The sequence below is a fragment of the Epinephelus lanceolatus genome, chromosome 14 (assembly GCF_041903045.1).
Source record: "Epinephelus lanceolatus isolate andai-2023 chromosome 14, ASM4190304v1, whole genome shotgun sequence".
Classification (NCBI taxonomy): Eukaryota; Metazoa; Chordata; class Actinopteri; order Perciformes; family Serranidae; genus Epinephelus; species Epinephelus lanceolatus.
In genome coordinates, this window is record NC_135747.1 from 34,969,382 (window position 1) to 34,985,395 (window position 16,014).

Here is a 16,014-nt window from a genome sequence, read left to right on the forward strand (position 1 = left end):
GAATGGAACTGGCCAACTGACATTGTCAGCCACTTCATTTTAATTGCATGGATTATGGAGCTCGTTTCCAAAGCTAATGTTTCTTGTTTCATTGCCTTTCACGTTCCTCCATGCTTTATTGCTCTCTCATAGCTTTTCTTTCCACTGAAAAGCCAATTAAGTCCCTTCATGCTTTCATTTGAATCACACAGCTTTTTCGCTCATCCCGGGAAAAAAATGCCCCACATGGGAAATGTGGAGGAGGTCATTATTGCTGACTAAAATCCACTGACTAGAGGTTAGCAGAACAATCCCTCTTCCCCACAAAAACCCTACAGGAGATAAAATTCAAGTTCTTTCAAGCTACTGTTTTGTCACACACCGATCACATGGTCTCCTGGTGTCGGCACTGACAGAAGTGTCCCCGTCCTCTATTGTAACCTGACAAAACTGCTTGATTTTATTCTCTGGTGAAGACAATATCAACTGTCAAACCAGGGACTGCAGAAAATAGCCTCTGGAGGTGTTTGATTAGGAAATCAAGTCAAGACTCGCTCAGCAGTCACAAAAGCAACTTGGGAGAAAAAAAACAAACTAATCAAAAAAATCACACATGGAGACAAAGGATGCAAATATGGTACAGTATGCAACAAAATACAACACAAGAAAGCACCAGACACGAGGCAGCACATGGGAAAGACACAACACAGAGCTGGTTGACACAGAGAGAATCAAATATCACAGTACTTCTTACTAAATACTTCGATATCAATATTACGAAGATATTCTACAGTTGACTATTGGTGCTTTTACAAAGAATTTACACAATGAGATGTTCAATAGATAATCATCAGGAACTTTGACATCAGGCAGGCATGGGTCTTGTCAAGGTATTACAGTAAACCAGGGTATTTAGGAATCCCTACAATCTCAGTACCGTCAAAAATACAGACGCTAATCTTAGTTAGGCATGTGCCGATATGAGATTTTGACGGTATGATATTATGATTACCGTGGTAATAATAATAATAATAATAATAATAATAATAATAATAGTAATTATAATAATATTCATCATAATAAAACAGGCGTCTTCCTATTTTCGCGCTCTAGACTTTAAAACGGTAGGCTAATATTCGTTTGACTGTTCATGAGCAACAGCACGTACCAGGCATCTCCTGTCAGTGCAACGCATCATCACACCAGTTGTTTAAAAGTGTAATATAGACCCGTTAAAAGTTTAATAGAGCCGTTTCTTAACTTCAGGATGGTGACTCCGCCCAGCAGCTTGTTGAGCTCCTTGTCATTGCGGACAGCCAGCTGCAGTTGACGGGGGATGATACGGCTCTTCTTGTTGTCGCGGGCAGCGTTTCCAGCCAACTCCAGGATCTCAGCAGTCAGATACTCCAGCACAGCCGCCAGGTAGTTGGGGGCGCTGACACCGACATGCTCTGCATAGTTTCCTTTGCGCAGCAGCCTGTGGACACTGCCGACTGGTAACTGGAGCCCAGCACGGGAGGTGCGGGTTTTGCCTTGGCTCTGGCTTTTCCTCCGGTCTTTCCGTGGCCACTCATTTTTCTGATGCTTTCTAAAGTCGGGATAAAGTGGGTTCCTCTGATAGCCAAAATGGTCCCACACCACCGACTTTGTCCTGCACAACTAAATTATTTTATCCCCATTCTAGTAAGTGGAGCCCTGAACCAGAGGTGAGACATTTTGCTGGCAGAGGTTAGCCCCTAGGCCACACTCTGCCATGCTCCGATGCTGTAAGTCTGCTTTTTTAATGGGCCCCACAATGTGAAACTTTCAGGTAATCTCATTCTGCTGAAATTGGGCTCTGTATCCACTCCTGTTTATACATCAGTGGGGATAAGGTAACAGGACTGTAAACACCCGGCCAGCAACAGTCGAGAGAGACCACAGAAAAAACAGCATATTTTCATATCTAATTCTGTGAATTAAGGATTTATTTTGACTAAACCAGAGTGGGTGATTATTGGAACAGCAGACTAACTGACTAAACACCAAACATTACTATATAATACAGTTTGTGAAGATAATTTTGGTTCTGTTGAGTTTGAATGAAGTGTGTTTTATGAAGAGTTAATACGGCAATTAAGCTAGTCTTGGTTCGGTGAAAGAGAGGGTATTCAGATTCAGGTGTATGGTTGTATTTCTCTGTTTATTGAGGAAAACAGGTGTGAGAATATAACTCTTCTTGACACTTTGTGAGGTTATTGTGGGTTTATCAGGCTGAAAAAGCTACAAGAACTATAGAGCTGGCTAAAACAGTCTTGGGAGTTTGGTAAATTATATCACATTACTATAATACAGCCAGGCCCCCAGGAACACTGCTCAGCCTTGCTTCCAATTTTTCTCAGTGACCACTCAGCATTGCAGCAAAAATAAATCCCCTGCCACCCAAAAAGCATTTTCCTCATAGACAACCACTGTAAAAGAAAGGTCTGTGAGACTGTGAACAGAACACCTTGAACTGTAGACAAAATCAATTTTGACTAGGGATGGGTACTGAAACCTGTAATTAAACAGGCCCCGCGCCGAATTAAAGACCGTAGTATTGATAAGCTCGGACGTTAAAGATTCTGCTATTAGTATTGGAGGAATTCAGGTCATTGCTTATTGTCACAAGTTCAACAAGTCCTTCGCATGTAAGGGCAGAAACACAAGCAATCTTTCGAAACATCTAGAGAAAGTGTATCACATACAGGCAGAGAAATGCACCGTTTCAACCACCTTGCTCGTAGTTCATCTCCTGTTAACCCCGTTATAGTCTATAGTCGTAATTAATTCAGGTTGCTAAGGTTACTAGCATTCTTTCCTTATCTGCTGTGAGGGTCCAAGGACAGAGTGATGTCGTATACTGTAAAGCCCTCTGAGGGACACTGTGATTTGTGATAGTGGACTTTATAAACAAAATTGAAAACTTAAATTTAATTCTAAACAATACTGTAGCAGGATGTTAATTTATATACTGTACTAACATACATAGAAAATGAAGCCATGTTAATTCTGATCTTAATTTATTTCTTTTTTTTCCCCCTCAAACCGCTCAAAAGAAAGTAAAAGTACTGGATCGATAAGCAGTATTGGTAAGAGTATACTGCTGACTGATAACAATTCATGGAGGTTTTATATTTGCATACCTCTTCCAGAGCTGAAAAAAGTCATTTAAAGAAGCGTGGCCAGTGGGAGAAACACTACTGTGCATATTCAGTGGGCCACATACTGCAGGAGTAAACCCAGAAGCTAGAAACTTTTTTGGTGCATACACCAGGTGAGCAACTCCATTAGACTAAATAGGTGTGATCCTGGGGTCCAATATCTACTTATTACTACATTTATCAATACAGCATTTAAAACCAGGAAAAGACAACACTTGAAATATTACAATATTAAAAATCTAAAAAAGCCTTTTATCTGGATATTTTTATATTATCTATATACTTGTCAGCCCTAACAGAGAATAGCTATAAGAAAACTGCATCCCATTTTCAAATGGGATGGTTGAGCTGAAAATAAAATCAAAGTCCACCTCATCACAGGCTGCATATGCTAAATCATACGAGGGATTTTTTTTTTGCTTCTCAGATTGTGTATTTGTATATTATTAGAAGCATGTATGGTTGAAACCACTATCCAATTATTTCAAAAGAAGAAAGCAAAGATCAGAGGAAAGGAAACAACAGCAATTTTCTGTAGCAGAATAATATGTTTGTTCATCCCAATCCTTTTAATCATGTCACGTCTCCTCAGCCCCTTGCAGCCCCCCGAGGGAGCTCCTGATCTCCAGGTTGCATCCGATGCTTACAATAGCAACGACGAGCAAAACATAAAAAATCTATAAAATAATCATAATAAAATCATCCTGGATAATAAATACACCACAGCGGTTCTAAATTAGAAAGCATGACTTGGCAGGAGCGACTGAAGCAGCATCTTTATTCACTGCCACACAGTTACTGTCACACATGCCTGAAGAAAGGGCCGCAGGTATGACAAGCCCATTTTGTGATATGTCATAAACCATTACATGTGTGTCGACAATCGGCTGCGTGAACTGCTCAAGCTCACATGATTTCTACTGCTAGCACCTGTGCTGTTATTGTGGCCCGCTTTATTTCTTTGTGTCACATTGTGCACAAGACAATATGTTGCTGTATTTGGCAGAAGAATCATATTTGGCAAGGGAACTGAAGTGACTGGGTTTTCATAACGTTTAATTGCAGATATTTAATAATCTACAAATACACTGCATTTGTGCTTCTCTCTGTTCATTTCTTTCCCCCGCAACTTCCTCTTATCACTAAGCAGGAAGTCAGACTTCTTGTCTTATTGTCATTAAAGTCTCACTCTTTGTATAAACAGACTGTGACATCACACTCTCCAGTCCCCTACAGTAGTGCATTCACAAGGCAGCTAAATAAAAGGATCCACACAACACCTCACTGTTATGTTGATGAAACAGATATTCTTCACTCTCATGATCACAAAAATTATGTTTTTCATCTGTTATTCACTTGTAAGTTATTCCACACCTCCCACTGTCACTCATCAATGACTCACCTTGTCCTCTGGAACATTTCTTCATAGAGCTTTCAAAAGCTTTCAAAAGCCCTCACTTTGTAAGCGGGAAACAAACAATAGTGGCTCGAACCAAGCCGCACGACGGCAGTAGCTCAGTCCATAGGGCCTTGGGTTGGGAACCGGAGGGTCGCCTGTTCGAGTCCCCGTCCGGACCAAAATATGGAGCGTGGATTGGTGGCTGGAGAGGTGCCAGTTCACCTCCTGGACACTACCGAGGTGCCCTTGAGCAAGGCACCGAACCCCCCAACCGCTCGGGGCGCCTGACCAAAGGGCAGCCCCCTCACTCTGAGATCTCTCCACTTTGTGCATGTATAGGTCCTGTTTGTGCATGTGTGTGTCTTTCAGACCTGTGTGTAATTGACAAGCAAGAGTGAAAACACTGAATTTCCCCTCAGTGAAAAGTGAATAAACTTAAAACAACCTAGCCTCTAGAAAACATTTAGTTTCTGCAAACCAAAAACACATTACATCTGTATGCTTGCGGAGAAGTTGAAACTTTACGTTTAAACAACGTTGTGGTTAAACATTAGGTTTTGTTTAGGCACAAAAAACATTTGGTTAGGGGTTAGGAAAAGATAATGTTTTGGCTTAAGATACCTGGTTTTGGTGGAACATTCCCGGCTGGAAGCACTGCACACTGTGTCTCAGTATAAAATAACCGCTTTTCGTGAGACTATCTTGGCAGAAAACACATTGATGTCTTTGTACAACCACTTTTTGTGGCTGGAACAACATAAAAAATACACCCAGGTTTAGTGGCTGAAAAGCTGCTGGAAACTAGGGGTGTAACGATACATTGATCCACATCGATACATCGATTCATTGATTAACGATCCAATTACATCGATGCAAAATGAAAACATCGATCCATATCGTCATCTTAAAGATACACCTTTATTTTGAAATTCACATAGCACGTCTGTGTCACCATTTTAGTGAACAGGTCTATTTTTATTATTTTTTGTTACAGAAGAATACTGTTTTTCATTTAAATGCCTGATACCCTGGAAGAGCTCAGAAATAAAATGGTCAAATCATATTCTATTTTTTTTTTGTGAGTTGATGTAAATGATTGTGTTTGATGGGCATATGATATTGCGTCATATTGATCGCAGGCTCCTGAATCGAATCGAATCGAATCGAAATCGTATCATTACAGATTTTGTGATATCAGCAAACAGCGTATCATCATCCAAACAAATCGATATAATATCATATCTTGATGAAGCTGGTGATTTACACCCCTACTGGAAACAGAAATTTGTACATTCTCCGACAAAAAGTAATGCCCGAAATTCGTACATATCCCACGCAATCATGAGCCAGTCATTGGTGGATAACCCACGTATTTTGGAAGGCAGCGATAACTTGGCTAATGTGCTGACGAGAGTAAACAAGGAAGCAGTCCTGAGCAGTCCAGTAAGGAAGCAGGTTGGAGTGGTGGATTAACCCTGTCTCACTCCAAAGTTGTCGAAATCCGGTGCTTGGGAGCGTTGGGGAATCGCAGCGGGACATGAATGAAAGTTAAGGCGATAAGCGTCCGAGTGGGACAGACAGGAGGGGTGGTGAATGGGTCCAACAAACACAGACCTTCAGCCGTGTTCATGTACGCTAAGATTATAAAGCCAAACCCTGTTCTTTTTTCCTAAACCTAACCACATTTTTATTGCCTAAACCTAACCACATGCATTTGGTGTTGAAGGCAGTGCCAATTTGCGGTGTTATACCTACGTAGTGCTTTTATTTTGAAAGACTCAGAGACTGTATGGAAACATTAAATTTCCTGTGAAAACGAAAGTGTATTTTGAAAGAAGACAATGCAGGCAGAGCTTGACACAGTGTCCCAAAGCATCAACAACCAACACACCCAGGGTACCTTTCATGTTATATCTGGACGTGGAAAGTCCATGACCAAACATCTATATGTGACGTGGTCGGAGTGAGAATGTGTTGGGTGGACGGCCACCCAACCTTTATGTTAACCCTTTGGGCCCTAGGCCTTTTTGGGATATTTTTCCTGCCTTTACTTTTAAGCACATATCACAGTCATTATAAAGGCTACATACACATGCTATATCTTTTTTTAGATTTATTTTCAGGACAATCTGGGCTACCCAGATTTGCCATCATTCCATGTCCTTCTATGTGCCTGTATTTTATATTAATTTTTATATCAATGAAAAAACAAACAAACAATCTCATCTCAAAAACATGTATCTCACCATAGCAAGTTGGAAGTGGAAATATTCTGCCATATATGAAGAGGGGACACTCTCTCCAATCTGACAATATAAGAACCATGATGGTGGGACATTCTGTCACTTCACAGTTGTCCAAAACATGTGGTTTGTGCCAGGTGGAAAATGATTGCCAGTATTTTTTCATTATTGCAAGAAATTACATTGACTCATTCACAAGTTAAAAATGTGTTTTATCTGAAAGAAACGTGCAATATTTACATCTAAGATCATAGAAAAATAGTAATAATATTATTCCTCACTATATGAAGTGACTGATAACAAGATCTGTATAATGGATTGTAAAGAAATTCATCAGGTTTTTATTTTGTAGAAAATTGATCTGTATTTATAGCGTGATGGGATGACAGCACAATGATGTGTTTGGTATCATATGAAAGCTCCGGTCCTGCGCTTTCATGTGATATGCATGGCATTTCTGTGCAAGCCTGCACTCGCGAGTAATCCATCCAAGAGTAATGTGTATGCAAAGCTGTATGAAAGCTCTGTTATACATAATTTTAGTGTAACTTTATACTTTCTAATTTTTTTTTGCTGTGAAAACATTGGACTACCGACAAGTGCTTGGTCTTGTCGGAAAGCTACGGTCCCGCTGTTTCACGTGATATGCGTGATGGTTTCTTGCTATGACGAACCGTTGCGGAGAAAATCCATAGAGAAAAACAGGTGTGAATTTGAACGCACTATGCGTCGTTCAGGCCCATAGGATGTAGTGTCATTCGTGGGGTGCTAATTCATAGAATCATCATTTGAACTGTTATGTGTGCATTTTTGTAGGATCATACCAACAGCTGTATGAGGATATGCTGTGCTCATTCACAACTGGTTTCATTGTTTGTTGGTCTCAAACAGGGGTCTGCAGCTTGGCAGGCATCTCACAGAGGTGACATGCCTTCCACCATCCCTCCACCTCCAAATGACTAATTCAGCTCATATACTACGTCACTTTGGAAACATCACAATACATATAAAATGTTGAATCTGGAATGTACTTGTGGTTTGCCAACATTTTCTTCTGGCAACTGGGCTGCACAACACCATTCAGACTACTCCCCCACATCCTCGCCCACGAAGACTGGAGCTACACCATGATAGTAATGAAACATAAATAACATTGGATATATTATTGGAGCTTCTGAGGGAGCAGTGATGGGAGGGGTGTATTTGTTTGGGTGGTGAGTTCAAATATCAGCAGTCTTTCTCCAGAATCACAGACTCCCCCTTTAATAAGTTGTGACAAAGGAGTCACAAGTGGTAAATCTGGCTAATATGAAAAAAACAACAAAGAATGTATGCCATTCATTTTCCGGTTCTGTGGCTTGGAATTGTAACAGTTTCAGATGCATGCATCACTTCCATATCTCATAAGCGGCAGTGAACAGCTCTAACAGGCTGTGAGATAACATCAGTTATTTTGCAGACTAAAAGCTGAATAAATACTATCACACCAGAATAAATACCTGCTGTAAATTCCTAATTTCGGCTGGAGGAAGAAAAAACCTTGATGCTTAAACACAATCAGGAAAAACTCCAGACAAGGCTCAAGGTTCAATTTACTCTTCCATAAAATAATGGAAATTACAGCGCTCACATCGTACCAACACTGTTTACAAAATAAAAGGCATAAATACCCAGAAAATAAAAACGGAGACAAAAATAAGACAAAAATAACACTTTCTGTCATCCTAATAAATGTCTTGTTGTATTGTTCAGTCCCAACACCAGCTGTTTTTAAGATGGCAAAACAAGCTCATTAAAGCTGGGGTAGGCAGTTTTATTTTGGCAACCTTGGGCAAAAATCTCATAATTAACTTTGAGCATATTGCAATTCAAGACTAGACTCTGCACCTCCTCTTTGCTCTGTTTTTAGGCTTTAGAAAATCTAGCTGCGACAGGAGACATGGCCAGTAACAGGTCATTTCAAAGTGTTCCTATTGGCTGTTACACAATTGCAGATAGGTGTGCTTGTGCATTCCTTTAGATAGCAATAGCCTGATTCAGAGGCAGAAAATCCTGCAGGGTAAGTTACTCTTCCAGCATTGGCAGCAACTGCCTACACTGCAAAGCAACCCACAGACAGACTTATCAAAAAGTGAGTCTGACAATATGTAAACTGAGCTTATAACTATTTTATTTAATTGGGTGGTAAATAGGCCAGGGATAGTTGTATATTAGTTGTAAATAAATTTGGGAATTTGTCGAAATAACATATGAGTTAAAAGAAGAAATGTGAGAAACGGGTAGGGACATATAAGTTTTACTTCTACCTGCTTGCTCCCTTTCAGACACTGTTATCTTTGTCTTTTTGGTTTTTAATTTAGTTTTATTTTATTTTGTTTGGAAATAAAGTCATTCATTCATTCATTCATACAATAAACAAAATAAAACGCGTCAATATCTGTGAAGCGTTTGGGAGATGGAGAGAAAGCCCTCTGCTAACTGGAGCTAAAGGCTTACAGCTGCAGTTTTAAGTTCACATTTATGTAGCTAATGTCAGCTCGAGCCTCGAATCATAGTGTCCACAGCCTCACTCCCCTCCACAACAGACCACCTCACTGTTAGAAGCAGGGCAGCCGCTCTGGAGACAAACCCAAAGTCAGTGAATGCAGCAAACTTTCTGTTGCTGCTGTTACACAGTTTAGATCCAGCAGCCATCAGCCCGCTGTGACAACTAGCATTGGTTTGTTTCTGTTTGCTGAATTCAAGCCCCTATAGCTGACTGAATATCCATCTCTTTAGCTGCTGCCTGCTCTCCTCCCGGGGAAGCAGGCTACAACGGCTGACAGTAAGGCAGAGGGTCCGTAGGGTCGCGAGCAAGCTAACAAGCTGTTGCTGCTGTCACACAGGTTAGACCCAGTGGCCACCAGTACGCTGTAACATGCGGCACTAGGGTGTTTGTTTGCTGCATTCAAGGCCCTATAGCCAACTGAGTGTCCATCTCTTGAGCTGCTGTCTGCTCTCCTCCTGGGGACGCAGGCTACAATGGCGGAGAGTGAGGTGGGGGGACAGTGGGTGGCTAGCAAGCTATGTCCTGTCTCATTTGTAGTCTGATAAAGAGAGAGACAGGGGTAAGGAGAGGCTAAGCAAATGCGCTGTGGGCAAATCTACACTGAAATAAGTTTAAATAAATGTAGGGTAAATAAAAGTATGGGTTTCTGTGTGAAGCACATGTATATGCCGGTGATCGTCTGGTGGGTGGGGCTGAGGACAGAGAGGGGAGAGCTACAGGAGGAGGATGTATTTTTTAATTCTGCTGGTTTTTGTGCCTTTGTCAGATTTCTACCAATAGTAATAGAGGGGCTTTGGTTATCATATCTGTCCTGACACTTAAAATTCTCTTTCATATTGATGTAAACTGGGAAGACTTTACAACACATCTCAAATTACAAAACATTATGCTAATAATAAGTAGTCTAGGTTGGTAAGCTGTGTAATCTAATATTTCACACTCATTTTAAATCTGCACGAATAGGTCGACTTATTCTCAAACATATTTCTGGATGAATATAAAACCAAAACAAAATAATGCCTGCATTTAAAAAGGATCATCAGTCAGGTTTCACATATGGCTTGGCCCATAAAACTGTTAGTTTTGGAAGATCTTTTACAGCTTGTGATGTCTCAGTTGGTTGCTTTTGATTGGATGGCGAACAGATGTTTCCTAACGACACATTTACACATGACTGACGTCTTTACTTGCTTTGACATTCTAAGTTCTGACAAGTTCACAAACTATGTAATCGATTGATGAATAGCTGGTGAGATCCTATCCTGAGAGACTAAACAGGCTCTCAGAGAACAGTTTGAACACCGTCACTAAACAGTAGATCAGAACACTGACTGTCACGGACATGGAGCAGCATAGACATAAACATAGACAGTAGATGCTCTTAACCTATCACATGCCGTGACTCTACTTGTGAGAAAAATAACAGCATCAGACGTGCCGACAAACGTCAGATGTTGACGTTTGAGTTAAGAAGCACTTCAGCAGCTGGAGGAATGATGACTCTTGATTGAAGGGGCAGAGAAAGAAGTAGTGTGATGCTGTTATAGAGCCACAAAGGAAACACTTGGGACTTTGCCAATTTCCTGCTGAAGGTCAGTGTTTGTGGTTTATTTTAACCATTACTTGACCACATTTTCTACCAGAAAATGTGATTTACTGTTTAAAAAACACATTATTTTTCTCATACTGTCTTTTGCTGCAGCACCTGTACTCACCCTCGGCCCATTATGGCGCCTGTCTCTTATGGCTCCCCTCCCAAAAAGCTCAGTCTGCTCTGACTGGTGCACAGTCACACATGAGCGAATGCAGGTGAGTGACCTTTGCCTGCCAAAGCAATATTTGTGCTGAATGAAGGCAGTGCCAGATTTGATGCACACAGAAAGCTAGCTTGCTATCTAACAAATGAATGTTTGCTAGTTTGATAATAAATACTGCAAAATATGATGTGACGTTCCATGTCAATATTGTACAATATCAGTTGGTTAGACAGAGCAACAATTAATGTCTCCTTCATCTTGGCTAGCTTGGAAAACTACAGACAACGTCCGAACCAACTGCAGTCACATGACACATTGTTTGGGTTAAACATGAGCATGTTACAGTCCTGGAGGATTATTAATGTGCACCTCCTCCTGTACTGCCTTAATATGCACATTCAGCACATCCAATGCATCAAAACATTGTTTTCTAGTTGGAGCCGCGCCTCGTTTTCAAACTGTATGGTTTGACTAAAATGAACAATGACAGCAATATAGTCCATGATGAGCAGCGCTAAAATCAACCTGCGTAGTTGTCCCTCCATTGTGACATTAGAAAGTGTCAGATTTATCTTGCAAGTGTACTCTTCTTCAACGTTTGCTTTACTTCCTGGATTTTTCCCACATGGAAATTCTGACCAATCAAGAGCAGCACTCTTGTGCAAGACATTTTATCTGGTCTGCTAGTGAATGCTGCTGCAAGAACACGAACCAACTCTAGGCAATGATGAAATTTTATAAGAAAATGAATCCCTGATTCGGATCAAAGCAAGACAACTCTAGGTCTGAAAGCACCCTCAGATTTGACTACAGTCATGGGTAATTTTCTGGTTTTAGCAACAACTGTTCATGTTTGAACTTTGAACACAAAATTTGTCAAAACAATATTTGGCAATCAGTGTAGCTGAACAATATTGTGAGGACATGACTCAGAAAAATATGAAATATCATAAAAATGCCAAAATACACTGGAGGGGGGCTTTAAATAACACAAGGCATCACTTTTTTAAAAAAGTAACAAGTAATGTGCGATAGAAATGGTAATTTTGATTGATTCTTTTTTAGTTAAAAACCCCAACACTGCTCAAATGTATTATTCTGGAAACTAATTACAAATGCATTTTGCTGTTGGAGGAGTTGTTGCTCATGATCCATGTGATCCCTGAAGACCTCTCCCAGGTATTTACAGTGATCCACAACAGAACCCATTATCATCACATGAGCAGCTTCCACCACTTCCATGTCTTTAGTCTGACAAGCTCTGAGTAATTCATGTCTTCACACTGCGTGAACCAGGTGTTTTTTTTTGTTTTGTTTGTGTGGTTTTTTTTTTCTTTTTTTCCTCCACACATGCAAATACAGGCGTTTTATAAATCCACATGCCAGCATTGTTGTTTTCCCACAGGAAGTGCTCATGCTTTGGGAAGGAAAAATGGCCCGAGGCTGGATGATGTGTTATTAAAAAAACACTACTGCAGAACAAATGATTGTTTGTAGTGGTGTGATCACGAGGGACGAGAGACTTGATGACAACGAATCATCAGTGTTACAGTTTAGTATGTTTTAAAACTACAATGCGTGTGCTTTTATAGATGTTCATAGATAAAGTTCCGCATTGTCATGGATTAAAGGGTGTAGACTGGTTTGCACCAACCTCTGGGGCTTAACATGAAACCAACACGGAAGTGCCAAAAACTGCTAATGGCCACTTGAGGCTGTCTCCAAAAGTGAGTCAATCCTGGTAGACCCCCATGTTAAAATGCCCAACTTTACAGCAGAAATAAACATGTTTACAGCCTGGTACAAAAGACGATTTTGGTCTCTGTAGCCAATTTCTCCATGGATATAAACTCTATGACGGGTGTGGCCACTTTAAGTGACAGACTGTCTGCGTATGGTCACGTCTGGCTTCATAAATCCAAGACGGCGATGGCACAAATGACAAACTCGAGGCTTTAAAACGGTAGTCCACGAACCAATTAGGGACCTCGTGGAGGCTGTGTCCATTATTTTCAAACAGTCTATGATTTAAACTCAATTCTACCTGTATTTTATTTGGCTGGATGTAACAGCAAGATGTAGGGCCCTATTTAGATGGTCTAAAGCGGACGGCGCATAATCCATGTCGCAAGTGTCATTGCTATTTAGATACAGACACAGTTGTCATTTTCACGCCCTGCGCCCTCGTCGTCTAACTAGCAAATGAACTTGTGCTTCTCTGGGTGTGTTGGTCTAAAAATGAGGAGTGGTCAGGCGCAGTCATGGCGCATTGCTAGTTAGATGACGTAAAAAGCAAATGCGCCAGTGACCAACAAAAACCTGGTCTAAAGTCAACGGCGCAGTATTTCGCTGTTAAACAAGTTAGTAATATGCGACTCTAGGCAGGTGCACAACGCACGTGCACTCTGCTCAGACACACACGGAGCAGCCACACATATGCAAAAGATAACAAATAAAAATATGATTACAGTGTGAAAGGTTATTATTGTGCACATTAAAATATTTATCAGAAACATGTCTTAATGGTCAGTCATTAATCAGAATGATCTAACCGCAGTAATAATGATCACCATAATTTGTAATAATGACAAATGAAATTGTGAAATTATCTGACCAATCAATCATTTTTTTGATTGAAAACCAAAGCCCACACATTGCATTTATTTAACATGTTATACTAGGCTGCATTAGCCCATATACTAGCCTACATTATATTATATTATTATATTGTTATCTGAGTGTAGAGAGGACACACATGCAAATAAGAGGCAGAACACAGCTCTAGGAAACATGTGAAAACAATTAACAAACGTGGGTGGGGGAGAAAACACTGAACAGGTCCTAGCTGCAGGATCAGCACCTTGGGGAGCTCCGCGGCAGTCCTGACAGCTGTGCTCTGTTATATGATGAAAACAGGTTTAAATAATATTCCACAGATATTTAGTAAGATCTTTCTTGTATTAGTGATCCCACGCCTGCTTTACCTCGGGGAGCTTGGGTGCCTGTCTGCTGTCGCCGTAGATCTGGTTCTGACGGGCCTTCACCGCCCGTGTGAGGAGATCCATCTCCTCAGCTGTAAAACGCTCACTCTTTCCAGTTGGTAGGTCCGCCATCTAACTAGCTCTCCGCCGTGCGCTCCAATCGCGCCTCTTTTAAAGGGGATGAGAGGTGACACTCTGATTGGCTTATTGAATGATACACCCAAAACACACCCATGATTAATTCACAGAGTAAGTCCAACCCTTTTAGACTGTCCGCCATGGCGCACAGTCTGAAAATGCGCTGTCTAACTAGCAAGTGACTGGGACACGCCCATGCGCCGCACGCCTGGCGCTTCGCGTTTTAGACCATCTAAATAGGGCCCGTAATGTTTGTAAGAGGACAGTGTTCAGGATGTCGAGGGTGCATCAATAGTTCATGGTCATACTTCATTCCGCTAACACAAAGGTTGCTTCTGGAAATAAATGCATTTCTATTATCCAATTTTCATTTTCCATTATTGGCTGATTTTTTTGGTCCTTTTTAAGATTCAAAATAAATCCTCTGATTGCTTGTTGGAAAAAGGGAAAGTCATATTCATACTGTATGACCTATTCACTGTCATTTTCTCAGGCAGATAATGGAGGAGGCAGGTGGACGCAGCTGCTGGAATCATTCTGGGCCACGAGGCTCCTATCCAGCATTGTAATATATTGCAAGCGCACTCTCATTTTGAGGGAGATTTGTCATAATACAGAGCTGGCCAGATGCGTTTCCCCGGTTGTAGAAGCTTCTCCTCGCCCACTGGGTCACCCTGTCAAACACGGAGACATATACTCTTTGTCATACTTGGGCTCCCACCATCTTACATTACAGAGAGAGGGAGGGGAATGGAAGGACCTTGGCTGAAAATCACAAACCTGAACAAGTCGGAGCTGCAGATTAAGCCTGTGCAACTAAGTGTAAGTGTGTGTGTGTGTGTGTGTGTGTGTGTGTGAACGAGTTTGTAGGGTCCTACACTGTGGGCAGGAGGTATAAAGAGGGGAAAACAAACACATACAGTGAAACCGGGGCTGTATTCACAAGGTATATTACTTTATCACCGAGAGTCCTGAAGGTGTGTACTGTTCTTAGATAAGAGTCTCCTCTCAAAACTTAAAGCTGCTGAAAGCAAATTTAATCGCAGTGTGGAGAGAACTGCTAAGCTAGGAGATATTCCCAGTGATTAGTTAACAGGGGAAAACGGTAAAACATTAATTTAGGCTACAGAAGTGGGAGTTACAATTAATTTGCTAGCTTGCTAGCTACATAGATAAAGAGATCATGAATGTACTGAGAGACCTGAATACAGCACTGGCAGCTAGGCTCTGTTCATTTCTGTAAGAGCTGCTCAGTGGTTGCAGTACCTCTGTTTGACCACTACAAAACTGACTTCAAAGCCCGGCGTAGTTCCCGGGGGCCTGAGTGAGATAGATTAGATAGTCTTGGGGCCTGTTACACAAAGCAAGTTAAACATACCTAGGTAGGGATGTCAGTTTCAGTATATTTTAGCTTTTGATAGCCTGACTTCTGTTAAGCGACCATTTAATTTTCAAGGGAAAAAAAAAGAGTAATGTCATGACATACATGTTACCTATAGCGCTCCACTGACTCAGTGAGGTCTAACGCCGCATTTCAAAGTACTATTCATTTAGAAGAGGTGACATTTTAATGTTTCGTGATGATTATACATAATTTTGTGATGTATAATCTATTGGCTTTGCTGACAGACAGGCTATCCATGTTAACATGAGGAAACATTGCACCCACTGCTCACCCTCTGGTCTTCACTGAGCCTGTTGGTAGCTAGCTTACAGCGCTGCCCATTTGCGATTACCGCTGGTACTGCTATCCCAGTGGTGGGACAACATTGCTGCAGAAATGTGGT